At 36.8% G+C, this 13,087-nt stretch overlaps 1 protein-coding gene across 4 annotated transcripts in view; it reads left to right on the top strand.

Moving 5' to 3' along the window:
• The first annotated feature begins 11,245 nt into the window (after nt 1-11,245).
• The window catches only part of calcoco1b (calcium binding and coiled-coil domain 1b), an 85,575-nt gene continuing 83,733 nt past the window's right edge, over nt 11,246-13,087 (top strand). For 3 of the 4 annotated variants that reach the window (XM_056468246.1, XM_056468249.1, XM_056468248.1), the window contains exon 1: nt 11,246-11,319. The gene's annotated coding sequence lies outside the window, so the exon portion shown is untranslated. The remainder of the gene's footprint in view (nt 11,320-13,087) is intronic. The other variant, XM_056468247.1, reaches the window with a different exon arrangement.

Raw genomic sequence — 13,087 nt, 5'->3', positions numbered from 1 at the left:
TCTACCATTGTCATTATTCAGGTTGTTGTTGTTGTAGTAGTAATGATAGCAGTCATTGTAGTAGTAGTCATTGTAGTAGTAGATGTGGTTGTTAAAGTAGCAGTAGTTAAAAAATAAAAGGCAGCATTGGACAATTTCACAAGATTTGGGGCTCTTCTGTTACTTCATGGGAAATTATTCCCCCCAAAGAAATGTACTGTATCTAAAAGGTTGTTTTGATTATCACCGTGTTGTTTACTTATAGGATGGGGTTCGGGTGTTTTTTTTTGTAAGTTTATGCATGGCGTAATGGTGGCGCAGTGGGTAGCACGACCGCCTCACAGCAAAAAGGTCTCTGGTTGGCATTTCTGTGTGGAGTTTGCATGTTCTCCCCGTGTTGGCGTGGGTTTCCTTCGGGTGCTCTGGTTTCCCCCACAGTCCAAACACATGCGCTATAGGGGAATTGGTTAACTAAATTGGCCGTTGTGTGTGTGTGAGAGAGAATAAAAGTGTATGGGTGTTTCCCAGTACTGGGTTGCAGCTGGAAGTGCATTCATACATGCAGTTTCATTCATACATTAATTTTCCTTCAGCTTAGTCTCTTATTTATCAGGGGTCACCACAGCAAAATCGACCGCCAGCTTGTAATAAATTTTGTAAATAAATATGTCTTAGTACACATATAAGAGACTTACTTTGTTTACACGCATGGGTTACTAGTACTATTTGAATAGTAAACTTTAAATGACAATGATTTTTTTATATTTAATGTGTTAAATTTTATTTCCTTTGCTTTCAAACTCATTCCACATCAATAAGTGATTAGCACCCAGTGCTCCCTATGGCCAGTCGGCTCCTGGTGCTAACCACTGAGCCAATGTGCCGCCATAATCCAAATATAAAACAGAATTAAAGCAGCCTAATCACACAGAAGGATTGCTCAGTAGAGTTTTTTCTCTTAGCAGATGAGAAACATCAGTTTTTCCACCGTACAGCTCAGCTGCTAATATAAAATGCCTGAGAAACTGCTTTACCCGTGGAAACCCATTTAATAGCATGGCTGTTGAGCTGTGTGCCCTTAGGTTTTTGTTTTTTATTGCTGTCCTGCACATTTGGCCTGATGCCACTTCTGTATGCGCAGACTGGCTTACACAATACACTCATCTGTACTGGGCTGAATGCATGACTTCTGCATGATGACTAAACAATCTGCAGAGATTTTGATCAGTCACACTATATTCCCATGACCTTTGGAAATGACAAGTATAAAATTAGGCGTCTTTGCTGTAAGCCTTGAAATGGTTGAACTTGTGAATTTGACATCCATTTGCAAGGGCTGAAAAATTAAATGAACATAGCAAGCTGTTGTGTAAACTGAAAACTCATTATACACTGTAGGTGGCAGCAAAGACTCCCAAATCTATTTCTCTGAAATGGAGACGTAAACCGTTTGGTTTCATATCGGGCTTTGGGAGTAATGTGCAATCTGCGTTGTGACCATACTAGAATCCATCATAACCTATATTTAAATATTGAATATATTTGAATGTTGCATATTTTATATATTTAAATATTCTTAAAATATACAGCTGAAGACACTGATTTTCACTGAAAAGGCTTGTTGTCAAAACATCTTTAGATTTTAAACTATTTGAAGCAATGCCTGAGATACACTTATATTATAATGGCTGAGTTAAACCGTAAAGAAGAAGGTCGCTGGTTTGAGTCCCGTCTGGGTCAGTTGGCATTTCTGTGTGGAGTTTGCATGTTCTCCCCGTGTTGGCGTGGGTTTCCTCTGGGTGCTCCGGTTTCCCCCACAGTCCACCCACATGCGCTATAGGGGGATTGATGAACTAAATTGGCTGTGGTGTATTAGTGAGTTTGTGAATGAGTCTGTATGGGTGTTTTCCAGTACTGGGTTGCAGCTGGAAGTGCAAAACATATGCTGGAATAATTGGCAGTTCATTCCGCTGTGGCAACCCCTAATAAATAAGGGACTAAGCTGAAGGAAAATGAATGACTGAATAAAAGCAGTGTTGAATTTTTAATTTAAAAGTAATAAAGGTGAGCATTATTGGCGTCTTTAAGAGATTTTATTTTTGTCAATGTTTCACTGAAAATGACTTGTCTAGTTAACCTAATTGACCTAGTTAAGCCTTCAAATCGCACTTTAAGCTGAATATTTTGAAAAATAAATATATTATGTACTTTCATCATAACAAAGACACAATAAATTAGATATAAACAATCAATTATTAAAACTGATATACAATCTCTCTATTAAACAGTGACTGGTAAATAATTTTAAATGAATTTAAAGTTCAAAGGAGGGCTAGTAATTTTTAACTTCATCAGGAGCTAGTCATACTTCATTCATTCATTCAGTTTCTTTTTGGCTTAGTCCCTTTATTAATCTGAGGTCGCCACAGCGGAATGAACCGCCAACTTATCCAGCATGTTTACAGCCCTTACAGCCCTTACAGCTGCAACCCAATCACGGGGAAACACCCATACACACTCATTCACACACACATACACTACTGACAATTTAGCTTACCCAATTTACTTATAACACATGTCTTTGGCTCTGGGAAACCGAAGCCCCCAGAGGAAACCCACGGCAACACGGGGAGAACATGCAAACTCCACACAGAAATGCCAACTGAGGCTCGAATCAGTGACCTTCTTGCTGTGAGGCGACAGTGCTATCCACTGCGCCACCGCGTCACCCCACACACGTATCATAAAAACTATATTTACATTTTGTTTTAAAGCACTTCTCAGCAAACAGATGAGTTGAATATTCTTGCACAGACTATTAATTTATTCATTTATTTATTCATTTTAATATGTTTCACAAAAATTGCTTGTTGTCAAAGCATCTATTTACAAACCTTTAGAAATTAAACATTTTAGATTTAGACCTATTTACAGCAATGCCCAAGATACATCCATAAAAATGCCAGAGAGTTTAATTAAACCAGACAGTAATAGTGGAATAAATCTGATCATATAAGGTCTGATATATGGTCTCACTAAGGTTTTTTGGCACCATTTATTTTTGGCTGTTGTATATGTATTTATCCATGCATATATTTGAGATATTTAGATATAAAATATATATGTATACATTGAAAATCTTTTGCAAACCATTTATATGGGCTGAATTTAAACAAACAAATTAAACGTAGTAATGTTCAACCTAAATTGTTTGTTTAAATTCAGTCCAAATAAATTGTTTACAACCACTTAATGTGAAAAAAAATGTAGTAAATCCAAGTAAATTATCTTTGAATATTTTTATCTGTGTATGATACAAATATAACCTAAATATCTATGTAATGTGTATATATTATATACTTAATAATTATATATAACAGCTATATTATGTCAAAACACACTTTTATTTTGGATGAGATAAATCTTTCCCTTTGATTTGACTGACTGTTGATAGCTCTGTTGAAAATAATAATACAATAAATAAATATATAAATAATAAATAAATGAATGCCATTAAGATTAAGTTAGTGCAATCTTAAATATGATGTCCGCACAAAACACAAAATTATTTTGTGGTCAATAGTTGGAAACCATGGAGAGAGCAGACAGTAAAAATGTCTATTATCATCTTTAAACAACAGCAAACGCTTGCAGAAATAAACACAATATTAGACACTCTTTATTTATCTCTTTAAAGGGATAGATCACCCAAAAAGGAACATTTCCTGTTAATTTACTTAGCCAGAGTTTATCCAAGATGCTCATGAGTTTTTTTTATCTTCAATAAATCATTTAAAGAAGATTCTGAGCTCAATCCGTGGTGCTTCATATGATGGCAGTGAATGGTGACCAGTTTTTTAGATTAAAAATAAACATACAAACGAGTCCAAATCAATAGGCATGGCTCCTGATGACACACTGAGGTCATGTGAAGCGAAACCATCTGTCCATTTAAGAAACTGAACATTATTCACAGTATTTTTCAAGAGTTCACACTTAGCTGATAATCAATAAAGCGTATTTGGCATGCTGTCCCGGGAGAGAGCCTTGAGCTCGTAATATCCTCGAGCCTGGGGCTCCCTCCCGTTAGAAGGGCGAGAGGGGAGTTTGAGCTCAGGTAGGTCTCGAGAACTCCCCTGCTTGTTGCCGCGTGAGAAGTGTAAACTAGGGTTGTTTTCGGTGATAATTTGGTTTAATCTGTTCCTATGGTTTATGTTTTTGGACGGTGGGAGGAAACCGGGGGACCCGGAGGAAACCCACGCGAACACGGGGAGAACATGTAAACTCCGCACAGAAACACCAACCAGCCCGATAGGAGGTTGGACCAGCGGTGTTCTTGCTGTGAGGCAACAGTGCTAGCCACTGGGCCACCGTGTCGCCCTATCGGAAAAGGGGGAGGAAGTAGGGGTGGAAGGAGGGGGAAGCTTCAAGACGAAGATAACTGGAGTGAAAATCTCTGGTTATTTATAATGCCTCCGTAATCATCTAATGGGTCAGATTACGGAGCCAATGAGGAGCCAGCCGTGTTAATCATAAGCACGTGATCCTCTCGAAATTAGTTTATAAATAAACCACACTTAGCCACACATGTGAATATAGTCCAATTGTAGTCTAAAAACGTGAGTCAGGCTATTATTTGTTTGACCAGGCTGCGGATTAATGCTAATAATGAGGTAAATAATGTTCAATTTCTTACACAGAGCCATTTATTTGTTTCACAAGACCTCAGTGTGTCATCAGGAGCCATGGCTATTGATTTGGACTCGTTTGCATGTTTATTTTTAATCCAAAAAACCTGTCACCATTCACTGCCATTATAAGAATCATCTCAAAATCTTCTTAAATTTTATACTGAAGAAAAAACAACTACTTTTAGATGACCTGTGGGTGAGTAAACTAACAGCACATCTTCATTTTTGGTGTGAACTATCCCTTTAAACAATTCATCCTCTTAATTTTTCCTCTATCTCTCTTTTTGCAGCTTTTCATCATTAAAATTCTAGTGCCATCCTACTGCAGTACTCTGCAAATGGAGGGATGGGTGTAATTTACCTAAAATGCAGCTTTTTTTATCGTCTATTTCTCCTTAATCAGAGCGGCACGAGGCGATTGATGGCTGATGGCACCACTGACTGCGTGGCGTTTTTATGGCAAGATTTACAGCCGATCTGCTGCAGGGACACTTTACGGCTCACGCTCACCAAAAACTGCTTAATTCCCTAGAAGGGTTAAACACAAGGGTAAAGCAAAGAGGGGTGTGTGAGTGAGGGAGTCCACGTTTTCACATTTTCCCCCAGTTGTACGTATATCGTATGCTGTTTGAATATAAATACACTTAATGAGTTCTGTGCATGAAAAAACAGGAGTGGTTTGCAAAAGGGATCCTGTTAAAGAGATAGTTCACTCAAAAAATGAAAATAACCTCATCATTAACTCTCCCTCAAAACCGTTATGAGTTGCTTTTCTGCTGATGAACACAAAAGAAGGTATTTTGAAGAATGCTGGGTGTCAGCAACCAGCATTCCTCAAAATATCTTCTTTTGTGTTTTTGACAGAGAAACTCAAACAGGTTTTGAACAAGCGAAGGATGGGTGAACTCATTCGCCTTAGTCCCTTTATTCATTAGGGGTCGCCACAGCAGAATGAACCACCAACTGATCCAGCACATTTTACATTTTACAAAGTGGATGCCCTTCCATGCTGGAACCCAGTACTGGAAACTTTAGATGAACTTTCCCTTTACATTTGGTATTTCTGTAACTCTTTTGTCCATGAATGCTTTAAATTGGCAGGTAATTTTATTTGTTCCTTGACTTTAGACTAGCATACTCCTTATCATCTTAGAAATGAGAAATATAGAAGCCATGAAACTAAAAGAAGAGAGAGACAATATATAACTGCATGTGAAATCCTAATTGCTTTTCTAATATTTCCCATTTATATTCTCTACCAATTGAGTTTTGTGTAGATTATAGGGCACAATCTATCATGTTGTATTTCAGAAAATTGACTAATGATGTACCATTGTATAAGGTCGAAGGACAGGTTGTGTTTGCTGTTGTTGATTTGAAAGAGTGTCAGACCAATCACAATTAATAAGTACTGATAAACAGTTAATTAGTCTTTTAGGGCGGAGCTATCAGTCGTTTAGTGTGGAACTGTCAGTCAATCAGGGCGGGGCTATCAGTCTTTTAGCGCAGAGCTATTAGTCCTTTAGGGTGGGACTATCAGTCATTTAGGGCAGGAATAGCAGTTGTTTAGGGTGGAGCTATCAGTAGTTTAGGGCGGGGCTATCAATCCTTTAGGGTGAGACGATCAGTCATTTAGGGCGGTGCTATCAGTCATTTAGGGCGGAGCTATCAGTCCTTTAGGGTGGAGCTATCAGTCCTTTAGGACGGGGCTGTCATTCCTTTAGGGCGGGTCTAACAGTAATTCAGGGCGGGGCTATCAGTCGTTTAAGGTGGAGCTATCAGTCCTTTAGGGTGGAGCTATCAGTCCTTTAAGGTGGAGCTATCAGTCCTTTAGGGTGGAGCTATCAGTCCTTTAGAGCGGGAATATCAGTCATTTTATGTGAAGCTATTAGTCCTTTAGGGCAGAGCTATCAGTTATTTAGGGTGGAACTAGCAGTTATTAGGACAGGACTATTAGTCGTTTGGGGAGAGCTATCAATAATTTAGGGCGGGGCTATCAGTCCTTTAGGGTGGAGCTCTCAGTCCTTTAGGTAGGAGCTATCAGTCCATTAGGACGGGGCTATCAGTCCTTTAGGGCTGGACTATCAGTCCTTTAGGGCGGAGCTATCAGTCCTTTAGGCCGGGACTATCAGTAGTTTAATGTGAAGCTATCAGTCCTTTAGGGTGGAGCTGTCAGTCCTTTAGAGTGGAGCTATCAGTCCCTTAGGGGGTGGAGCTATCAGTCCTTTAGGGCAGAGCTATCAGTCCTTTGGGCGGGGCTATCAGGGCGTGTCTCTTTCTGCTCTGCTTTTATCCATTCACGAATCTTCTTTGTTAGCCACGCCCATTTTTCAATGATCCAATCACTTCCCATTGGATGGAATCATGCACCTACATTTTTTTTGTCATTTAAGGACTGTTTCAATTAGATGAACATCATGATAAGGGAAAAAAGGACCGTCTTCAGTTTCATGGCAACTTTAAAGGACAAGTTCTCAGAGTGTTTACTGCTATGATCTTTGCTATGTCAAGTGAATACAATGCAGCACGGTGCCAAAACATATACTTAATGTTATGGATTACATCCATGTCTCACAGCATGATTTGTAATGATCCTGATTTATAAGACTTCACTTTCTGTAAGATCACAGTCATGTTTGACTGTCTTTTTTGGTTTTTGGACTGGGTTATTATATCGTTCCACATTCTATAATAACATCTCGGGCATATTTGGCATGCACACTAAATCATTTTGATGAATTTTATACAAAAACGGACTTTGTAATTGACTTTCTCTAAGACAAATAAAAAAGGATTGGCATAGAAGAGGGGGGAAATCAAAGATAAACTGAGGATGAAATTCTAAAGCAGGAAATACCAAGAATCCCAATGAAAAGCACAGCGACGTCGGTCATATGGACAGTCAAACACAAATCATTCCCTTTTGGCCCAGCAAGCACAAAGCTGTCATTAATTTTGTGGAATTACATGAAATCCAGAGCATTCTTTATGTGGCCTGCAGCCGAGCGACAGTTATACGACAGGGACTGCTGCACTAGGCAAATGGAGCAGTATGGCTTTGCATACTAAGTACTTTCATCTCTGTTTTTTTTCACCCACACTCAGTCCCACCCATCTAAGTCTCTCTATCTTTCAATTTTCATCATTTCCAAAGCCTTTAATTACACTATACCTTGGAAAAAAGCCATAAATTGTTCCAAATATTGACAAATCCTTAATACAAATACTTTTGGTAAGATATCCAGGTTTGATATGAGATATTTAGATATTTACAGACATTAAATACCACTATTAAAACACAAACTTTACTTAACATTGTACTTTTTTAAAGTTTGACAACAAAAAACACAAGATCTAAGTCTAACTTTTTATATCATTGCTATATATTTTAGAAAAAAAAACACTATAGAGACTTATCATAAACACTGTTGTTTATTTATCATAAACCACACAAGAGTTAAGTACTTGAATGAATTGAAGGTTGTTGCTAGATCAGATATGGTTGCAGTCGGAAGTTGACGAGAATTATTTATATTATTTATTAAACTTCGCATTTATTGTATTTTATTAATGTCTACCCCCAACCCAGCCCTAAACTCAACCATCTCAGTAATGTAAAAACAGTAGATGTACCAACTATTATTCATGCTATCTATTAAATTACCTAATAAATTGTATTTTTTAACGCCTACCCCCACCCCAGCCCTAGACCCAACCGTCACAGTACTGTATAAATATGAATTATTGTTATACAGTGTTATATGAAATGCTGCTATATTGATGTGCATATCGCACTTCCGGCCAGCCGCGTATCCGATCTAGACGTTACCAATTAATTGGTTGTGTTGAATATTTAGTTGCTATGGTAACACAACAGCTATAGTAAAATAAACAAATGACCCAATACTGTAGTTTTCTATGGTATATTATACTGCAATACATCACTGTAAACTAAAGTATAATACAGTATTTACTAGTTATCAGTTCACTATAGGTAATAAAATAGCATTCATTAACATTCATTCATTCATTTTCCTTCCGCTTAGTCTCTTTATTATTCAGGGGTCGCAACAGCGGAATGAACCGCCAACTTATCCAACATATGTTTTTTGAGCGGATGCCCTTCCAGCTACATCACTGGGAAACACCCATACACTACGGACAATTCAGCTCACCCAATTCCCCTGTAGCGCATGTGTTTGGACTGTGGGGGAAAGCCGAGGCTCGAACCAGCGACCTTCTTGCTGTGAGTTGATTGTGCTACCCACTGCTCAAACGTGATGCCGCACTCAATAACAAAGAGTTTTAAATACTATAATATATGCAGTATAATACAATTTACTATTGAATAATAAAAAATCACTAGTAATTACTATAAAATATGAGTCATTTTTCATTTAGGTTTTGTTGTTGTTTTTGGTTCAATGGCAGCATAATTCTCTGATATAGATACAGCATTTGATTTGTACATTCGTAGCTGTTTCATTGTGTCTGACCTGCTATTTCCACAAAGTTAGTCCTAAAAATAAAGCGTATGCCATCTGAAATGAATGAATTAATAAATAAAAAAATAATAAAAAATAGAAAATAAAACAAATGTAAAAACAGTTTTTTTATTAAAAATAAATTTAATTCAATAAATACAAAAATAGCAATAATTTAAAATAAAATACAATAAAATTAAACATTAATTAAACAAAATTAAACAAAAATAGATAAAAAAATAAATTAAAATGAATTAAATTAAATAAATGTGAAAAGTCAGCCTTTTGTATTGTTGAAAGGGTTCATTTCACTGGTTGTTACAGTCTCCCCCCACCTCCACACACAGCCGTAAAGGCTGTAATATTAGCTGGCTACCATGGAATGGTAATTTAATGCAGCCGCTGTGTGAGGCAGCCCAATAAAAGAAGCGTGAAGTGTTTTAACAGGATAAAAGCATGAGCCAGAGCTGCAGTGGGATGAAGATGCAGATCCTCAGGATATCAATCTACTAAAAACATTACAAGGAAGATTGCATTATAAAATCACACCTTTTACAAAAATTAGTATTGTTTTTTGTTTGGTATTGTGTGTATTATTATGAGCCAAAATGTTGAGGTGAAACCAGTCGATGTCATCGGATGAGTGTTAAAAACACAGATGTGTTGTAGACTGCAGAAGGGAAGGATTCTGGGAGATTTTGATGACATTATGGATTGAAGAAATCCCTCATAAATTATATGAAAGGAAAGATTGGGAAGAATGAGGAAGCACTGTGAATTAGATTTATTTTTAATGCTATTTTGAAATTTGCTGTACAATTCAGTGTAGTGTTAGTTAATGCCATTAATCAACATTGGCTCATTCTAAAAACGTAGCCCTATATACATTTCTGGAGATCGCGAATTATGTAGCCAGAGGTATGTATGGCTGCATTTCGTCCAGGCTTTTGTGGCTCCACTGACGCTCCGCCTCTTTGCCCTTTTTTGGTCAGCCCCAGTCGGTGCAATGGCGCACGAACAAAATGGCGACAGTTGGCCACGCCTACTTGTAGCTTCATTTGCGCTCTTCAGAAACCTATGGGTGACGTCACGTATACTACGTCCATAATTCAGTAAACAGCGGTGAGTTTGGTGAACTGATGACCTTCACGTCCAGTCACAGTCATTTCTGTTGAGCATGTGAACCCAATGACAAATCAGCGCTGTTTAAGAACGCGCTCAACATGACTCAAATGTTAACAGGAAATGAACGTTTTTAAAATTTTTGTATCGATTGGTACTGAATTCCAGCATCGTCACAACAAACCTGCTCATATAATGAAAACAAGATTTCAATTGAAAATCAAAATAAACAAGTCTGCTTTCGGATGTCAACGACAGCATCGTGAGCTTGCTTGGACTTCATTTCCCATAATGCAACATATTCTATTGTTTATAATCGGACTTGATAAAAACTGCAGAAACTATTTGATTGACATTCTCCCTTTGTACGTGTCATCGGAGGCCCCGCCCACCCATCCTTCATTAGCATAAGACGTTAGTCATATTTTTGAATCTGCCACTATGCTGAGACATAGACATCTGTAGCTCCGCCCTCTTCTGAAAAGAGCACAATCTCATTTGAATTTAAAGCGACAGTCACCAAAACACCCCAATTAGCATCAAAGCCTAAAAGGGTCAGATTCAGAGAGTTATAAAACATTATTAGTGTGGTATTTTGTGCTGATACCCCGCATACACACTCTAGGGACATCAGAGACTTATTTTACATCTTGTAAAAAGGGGCATAATAGGTCACCTTTATATATTGTTACCCACAAAGTACAACAAAAATACATTTTAAAAGGATCCCACCCCAGTGACAGCTTTTGTACTTCTATTTCTGAGAGCGTATATAGTTTGTGTTTAAATATACAGTGGTGTTACATGTCTGTATAAATGCATTATCAATATAAACAAGCCTGATTTCTGATGTTGATGAGAGTATTGGGATCTTGCTTATTTAAGACTTCATTACCCAGAGTGCACCAGAGGGGGCGGTACATTGACATGTGCTTTTGTTATTGTTAAACTCACACACTCATCTTAAGTCTCATCAGGATCATAAGCACATGCACAACATCTCAGGTGATCTGAATCTGCCATCAGCCTCATTTTGTGTTAAGGTAAGAGTAAAATTTACTTCGGCTTTAAAAGCACGCTGTGCAGTGACACATTTAAGCGAAGATGTAACCTAAATCAAGTCATTTTGAATGTTTTATTTTTGCTGTTTGGGTTTGGAAGTCATGCGGTTAAGCATCCAAACACAAGGTCAGGGGTTTAATTTATAATTAATGATAAAATGGATTGCACTGTAAATCACATGGAGGAAGCTGTCTATTAAATACAGGAATGTCATTAAATCTGACATTTGAATTATTGAAAAGGTCTCAGTGAATTATTATTATTTGCTGTTGCCATGATCAAGTCATTATATATGTTACATTATATGTAAATGCATGTATATTTTTCTTTTTGAAATATTTTCCAAATGATATTTAACAGATTTTTTCACAGTATTTCCTATAATATTTTTTCTTCTGGAGAAAGTCTTATTAGATTTATTTCGGCTAGAATAAAAGCAGTGTTTAATTTTTTTAAAGCTTTTTAAGGTCAATATTATTAGCCCCTTTATAGCCCCTTTAGCTATATTTGTTTTGGATTGTCTCAGAACAAACCACTGTTATACAATGACTTGCCTAATTACCCTAACTTTACCCTAATTAACATAGTTAAGCCTTTAAATGTGACTTTAAGCTGAATATTAGTATCTTGAAAAATATCTAGTCAAATATTATGTGCTGTCATCATGGCAAAGAGAAAATGAATCAGTTATTAGAAATGAGTTATTAACAATATTACATTCAGAAATGTCTTAATATCCAAAAGCTAGACTTCTCACACATAATTACATAAAATTCATACATCGTATGCTAATTATAAAGATGCTAACACTTAAGATCTAGAAATGATGATGGCTCCAGCTTGTATTTGACTTGTAGACGTTGAGAGAAAGAATGCTGTTGCCCCATGCACTCTCATGCAGTTTCACAACACATGGAAATCTAATAGCGGCCTCCTGCAGTGTCAAGCATGGCTGTAGTTTGTAGTTTAATGGAAAGACACTAAATATAGCTGAGCACACAAACATGATTGTGCTGAATCACGTTTCCAAGAATGAACATGTTGAGGGATCATTTACAACTGATGCATTATTGTCTAACGGGGTCAGTTTGACATGTGTAAATGCATGATTTAGGCTTATAGGAGAAAATACCATAGCAAATTAATAGTAAACAAAACAAAAAAATACATACATGTTTTATTATGTAGGCTATATATTATAGTATTCACATAATACTGTAGTTTTACTTATAGTGAACTAATGAATACTGCAGTATACTTCAGTTTTACTACAGTAAGCAGTGGTATATTGTGGTATACTATACCCCATAGATGACCACCATTTGAAAGTGAGGCTGCGGTGGGAAGAATTTGTTATAGATTAATATAGCATATTTTCCTGTTAATAAAACTCAGATTGACCCCATTCTATATGTAACATCTGTAAATTCACATTTATTTAAAAAAACTACAGTCATTTATAGTAAATACTTTGTGTTTTTTGAACCTTACTACAGTAAGGTCTATTATAATGTATATATTATAGTGTTCACAGCATATTACACAGTAATATTTACTATGGTGACTTGATAAACTGTAATAGATAAGATTTTAATACAGTAAGCTGTGGTGTGTTGTAGTATAATATTCCCTTAAAAAACTACAGTATTGGGTCATTTGTTTACATAGTTGTTGTGTTACCATAGCAACAGTAGAACTACCACAACAGATTAATTTTAATATCACACTCATAGCAGTGCGATTATGGTT

Source organism: Danio aesculapii, chromosome 11, assembly GCF_903798145.1.
Source record: "Danio aesculapii chromosome 11, fDanAes4.1, whole genome shotgun sequence".
NCBI lineage: Eukaryota > Metazoa > Chordata > Actinopteri > Cypriniformes > Danionidae > Danio > Danio aesculapii.
This window is presented reverse-complemented; position numbering and strand designations above follow the sequence as displayed.